At 42.8% G+C, this 6,103-nt stretch overlaps 1 pseudogene across 1 annotated transcript; it reads left to right on the top strand.

Moving 5' to 3' along the window:
- Positions 1 to 4,388: 4,388 nt before the first annotated feature.
- Positions 4,389 to 5,575, top strand: LOC307061196 (gap junction gamma-1 protein-like; annotated as a pseudogene). Its single transcript has one exon. The product of its transcript is annotated as a gap junction gamma-1 protein-like (transcript).
- The last annotated feature ends 528 nt before the right edge of the window (positions 5,576 to 6,103 follow it).

The following is a 6,103-nucleotide window of genomic DNA, read 5'->3' as shown; positions in this document are numbered from 1 at the left end:
GGAATAGTGAATTCTCAGGGATTGTGGTGTGGATGCAGTTTACATTTTGATTATGGGGTCCATATGGAAGGTAGCTGAAAGAGGCTGGGGCATAGAACAGCCCAGCAACTGGAAGCCGTCATGTCACAGAGCCACTCTCTTGGTGTGCAGGATGTAGCTATGAGCAGCCACAGGAGTTGTGATCACAGGGAGGACTTTTACCATTGAGGGTTCAGGCATGGAGTCTGGATGCAGCTGATTCATGTGTGTGGCTGAGGTGAAATGGGCATAATGTTGATAGGACAGGAGCAAAGTCTAAATTGAGAAAAAATCACTCCCTCAAGTTAAGAAAATATCAAAAAATATGAATATAAAAATGAGTGATAAGAATTGATAAGTTATTGCCTTGAGTTGCACTTAGAGTTAAATTGTATTGGAGTCCCATTTAGCACATCCATCTTACAGTTCTTTTCTGGGAGAGTTATTCTTTTACCAGCATTTATGAATGCACTATGTTATGAAAAAACACACTTACTGAAGAGAATTTTAGCCTCCAAGCCTGACTAACTAAGGACTCCATTTTTAAAAAGCTATAAAGTGAAACAAAAGTGACAGACCAACTGGCTGGAATGCTAAAGGGTCAAAGCATTTGTGAGATTGCCAATTTTAGAACCATACTCCGTGGCAGGAGATGCAAAAGTATGTTTTTCCATGTAAACATAGCAGTACAGTTTTATAGACTACCTTAGGATTTGCTACTACTGAAAACCAGGAGAGTAACACGAGCTTGAAACTCTAAGTAGGAGCCAGGTAAGGAGAAAGCCAAATTGAAATAAGTGAGGAGTAACTAAACCCCCTGGGAAATCTTATCTAAACTCCCGGCTGCACACCCACCCTGACAAGCTCCCTAAGCTTTGTAGGCAATACCAACCTAGTCTTAACATTGCCTCAGTCAATGCACAGCCTGCTTGGCTAGGAGAGTGATTTCAGCCATTAGAAGAAGAAGTTCAATTCTTCAACAGAGAGAATTTTTCTGTCCTCCAAACATCCTGTAGGAACTCTTTCTATAGATTTTTTGGTTTCGTTTTAACATTCTTTTCACAAAATGCACTTATTCTGGGAATAGAGTGACAGTAAAAAAAGAAAAAAAAGGAAGAAATCGATTTATATTTCCTACAACCTCTAAACATAAATCACCTTCATAGTGTTGTTGGTTTGCCTATTTTATAACAAATCACCAATAGTTTAATAACAAAAATAAAAGCACATCCTGTAACGCTCTAAACTTATAAGTAAAAGCATTCCCTACAGTTCTCCCTCAGGAAATATGGGATGACTTACTCTAAAATAGAAATACCCTTGTCTAGACTAAAGGCATGCCGTGTGCAAATTCTTCCTGTAGCGGCAACACTCAGCTGTCTGATCTCTCATTATCCCCATCCTTTGGGCTTTCTGCCATCCCTGTATTTATCTGCCCAGTTTTTAATTCCTTCAAGTCATCGGCACTACTGTGGCTCAAAGTGAGCTGTTTTTATAATCCTTTATGAAACAAAACCTGGGCTAGTAGTGGTCAAGTTTCATAAGAAAAACCATCGAGGAAATGCCAGTGGGAAACTGGACATCACCTAACATAGTCCCAATGGTCCTGCTTTAATATCATCACAAATGTTGGAAAATTGACTTCATTTTGTGCCAACAACAAATCTACATTAAAAACAGCAATGACCATAGGCATTCAGAATGATGGGCTGACTTCACTGAGGGTATTGTGTCCTAGAATCATGCTTCCATGTGGGAAGAAAGTGGTAACTCCTGTAGGGTCTCTGAACTGGGGGTTTTAGATTACTCCTGTTGGCAATTACTGACGACCTCCCTCCCTAAGTAAGCAGGGTCAAGACTGATTTCAAGCTCTGCAACTGAGAGTGGGTCGTGATGGCGCTTGGTTAGAGGGCACAGAGCAAAGTGGGACCAAAGTTTGTGTTATGGAGTAAGGCAGGCCCAAGAAGCAAGAGACCCGGTCAGGTCTAGAAAACAGGTGAAGAGCAAAAATGGGAGCGAAATCAACAGCTTTGCAGTTTGGGTCAGAGGAGCATGAACCACTGGGCTTGGGAGCCTGGAGATTTACCTGAGCAGAAGAACTCAGGGCTGTAGCTCTCTATGGAGTGTCTGTGGCAGAGCAACTGGGAAGCAGAGGGGCCTTTATGGGCTGTAAGAGGTTCAGTCATGAACAAAGTAGTCACAATCATCTCGGTGCATTTTTAGAATGAAATAAGATAATGTACGTGATAGTGCTTTGGAAAGTGTAATACAAATGGGAGGTGTCATTATTATTGTCATTAACGTCATTATCGTCATCACGAAGCCCAGAACATCTAATAAGTCTACACACTGGAAAAGAATGAAGAAAAAAAAAAAGAAGAATCTGATTCTTTACTCAACAACTTAGATGCTAAATATCAGGCACAGATGTAATTGGAAGTAAAATGATTCCATTAATGTGTACAAAACGTAAATTAAAAACGTATCTCATGTACAAGTTTAGGGAAAATTTATATTAGCGGTGGAAGGCTAAGGCAGGTACATCTGTGGACCTAACATGGTAAACAATGTCTGAGTACAATAGATAGTGCTTCTGTGAAAAATGTGGGAAGACTTCACATATCAGAAGAGATTTCAGAATCTTTTTAAACTTTATGAAAGCCAACTTTATGGTCCAAGTGAAAGCCTGCACATTGTCAGATCACATATTTTTACACACAGAATGTTCTCCATTTCTTTTGATGTGTTCTGTCCTGGCTAATGAAAGTGAAACTCCTTAAGGGCAGACCCTAAACTTCCCTGATCTTGCATGCTGCCAGAAAAGTGCTAAGTACTCTGTAGGTATCTAATGAGTACTTGTTTGATTACAGCTGAAGTAACAGTGTACTCAGAGCAAGGCCAAGTCTTGACCAAGGACAGAGCCTAAGTGCAGTGAATGAGCAGAGTAAATAGGAAACAGGAGACAAAATAGGATACAGGAAAAAAAGAAGTGAACCAAACGAGGCCTTTGAAAAATGGTTTAAAAAATAATCTTTTAGATCTGTACAAAGCCACCCTGAACTTCCTAGAATGAAAGAAAAAAACAATAGGCTGAAAAAAACAGATACAGGGGCTATTAAGTGGACTGGGGGAAGGGTAGGATATTTTCAAAGGTATGAAGTCCAGCAAGAAGAAATTATAGGATGGACAAGGGATTGAGGAGGAAAGTGCTATGCAGAGGAATCTGACATCCAGGTGAACTTGCAGATCAAAGGATAGAGAAGACAAGAGAATGAAGTGTGCTATTTGTGTAATAGGCTGTTAAAGCAAAATTCTCTCTGCCTCAGTTTTGGTTGAAACCCCAAAGAAGGCAGGCAAAACTGAGGTGCTAAGTACCCCTTTCATAGTTCAAAGTATGATGATACATCCTCTATGCAGGAATTATAAGGGGAATAAAAGACAAGCCAAAAAAATCTAGTGGTAGATAAGAGGTTGATGTTACAAAGAGGCAGGCCTGGTTTGGGAGATAATTTCTTCAGAAGTAGCTACTTGAGTGTTGTGGCATTATTTCCCACCCCATACCTACCAGGGGTCAGGAAAGGAGTGTACTTGTGCTTATTCCTCACATCAAGCAGAGACAGATGAGCTTCAAGAAAGCCACTTGGAATGCTTAACTTGGAAGTCTAGAGTTTGTGAGCTTCAGAGACTGGTACCAGGCCCACATCTAAAAAAGCAAAAAGGCGAGATGGTGGCTGGCCAGCTGTCCAGGACAGCAGAGCAGAAAGGGCTGCACTGGGAGAGGCTGGACTTGTGCTGAAGGTGGAAATGTGGAGAGAGCTGGCCTGGAGTTATTTTGATCCTGCCCAAGAGGCTCACCTGGAGGAGTAATAGGACTCCAGCAGCATCCAGCCCAGACAGCATCAGTGCCATATCATGGTCTCATCCATCAAGTAAACCTGTCCTGGTTTCACCAGTCCTCTCTCCTACTCACTCCATTTCTAGGGAGAAGGGAAAGGCTACCTAGAGAAAGCGGGCGGTGGAAAAGCATAAGGAAGGGAAGTGGAGAGAGGGCTACCTAAGCAACATACCACCCAGTCCCTTTCCCCACCATAGACCCAGGAGAAGAAAATAAGTGAGTCAGTCTAGTAGTGAGAAGTTTTTCATCTGAAAAACTTGCGGGAGTCAGTGGCAGGAGTGGCTTCGGCCTTGGCTGGAGACCGAGGCGAAGGCAACAGCAACGCGGGGCACGTGAGCCAGTGGCCGGCGTTGGAGGTGGCCCCGGGGAACCCCGCTGACCAAGGGAATCTGGAAAACTTGTAAGCAAAACATTTCTCTAAGAAAATTTTGGGTTTTAGAAATTCTGGATAACAGGGCAAGGCAATTCAGTCCCCATGAGTAGGAGCTTCCTCACTTGCCTGCCGGAGGAGATCCACAACCACCCCACGTTTGTGAGGAGGATCTGGCTCACGGTATAGATCTTCTTCCGGATTGTCCTTACAGCCATAGAAGGAGAATCCATCTATTATGACGAGCAAAGCAAATTTGTGTGCAACACAGAGCAGCCAGGCTGTGAGAACGTCTGCTATGATGACTTAGCACCCCTCTCCAACATGCACTTCTGTGCGTTCCAGATCATCCTGGTGGCGACCCCCTCTGTCATGTACCTGGGCTATACCATTCATAAGGTTGCCAAAATGGAGCACGGTGAAGCAGACAAGAAGGCCGATCGGAGCAAACCCTATGCAATGCATTGGAAACAGCACCGGGCTCTGGAAGAAACAGAAGAGGACCATGAAAAGGATCCCACGATGTATCCAGAAATGGAATTAGAAAGTGAAAAAGAAAATAAAGATCAGAACCAATCTAAACCTAAGCATGATGGGCAATGGCAGATTCGGAAGGATGGGCTCATGATAATCTACCTGCTGCAGCTGCTGGCAAGGACCATGTTTGAGGTGGGTTTTCTGATAGGGCAGTACTTTCTGTATGGCTTCCAACTCCACCCATTTTATGTGTGCAGCAGAATTCCTTGCCCTCATAAGATAGACTGCTTTATTTCTAGACCCACTGAAAGGACCATTTTTCTTCTGATAATGTATGGTGTTACAGGCCTTTGCCTATTGCTTAACATTTGGGAGATGCTTCATTTAGGATGTGGGACAATTCGAGACTCACTAAACAATAAAAGGAGGGAACTGGAAGATCCAGCTGCTTATAATTATCCTTTCACTTGGAATACACCATCTACTCCCCCTGGCTATAACATTGCCATCAAACCATATCAAATCCAGTACACCGAACTGTCCAGCAATGCTAAGATTGCCCACAAGCAAAATAAGGCCAACATCGCCCAGGAACAACAGTACGGCAGCCATGAGGACAACCTCCCAGCTGACCTGGAGACTCTGCAGAGGTAAATCAAAATGGCTCAGGAATGCCTGGATCTGGCAATCCAGGCCTACAATCACCAAAATAGCCCCCATGGTCCCCGGGAAAAAAAGCCAAACTGGGGTCCAAAGCTGGGTCCAACAAAAGCAGTTCTAGTAGCAAATCAGGGAATGGGAGGACCTCCGTCTGAATTTAATCTTGGCTGGGCTTAAAACTTGTGCTTTTCATAGTTCATGGTAAGCAGTGGCTCACTGAATAATGACTTCCATTGAGTAAACATTTGGCTCTGGTTATTTTCAGGGACGCTGTTGGCTCATGATCCAAGCTCAGGGGACTCTGAAGGTGGGGCTGGGACAGGGGGAAGAGAAAGGGGAACACAGTGTCCCTGGACACATGTTCCAGCAATACACTTGCCGAATTTTACATTTGTGTCTTCCAGACCTGGAAAAGAACATATATATTTAAATCATTCTCGTTGAACAGTTTTTGTATGTACAGTATTATGGTACTTTTTTTTTTAGTACGAGAACTTTTTTTATATTATTACATTGGACCACTGTAGTTATACTTTTATATTAAAGGGGAAAAAATCCTTAAGATAAAAAAAAACCTCGCTCTTCTGTGGCCCTAAAGCTTTGTAACTATGGTCAATGGATAAAAGTTGCAGGGACAATATTTATATATCAATATAAGGAAGGACACGCTTTTTTAAACTGAA

The sequence above is a fragment of the Hyperoodon ampullatus genome (assembly GCF_949752795.1).
Source record: "Hyperoodon ampullatus genome assembly, chromosome: 12".
In the NCBI taxonomy this organism is placed as follows: domain Eukaryota; kingdom Metazoa; phylum Chordata; class Mammalia; order Artiodactyla; family Ziphiidae; genus Hyperoodon; species Hyperoodon ampullatus.
Note: the sequence above shows the minus strand (reverse complement) of the source record. Positions and strands in the feature narration are given on the sequence as shown.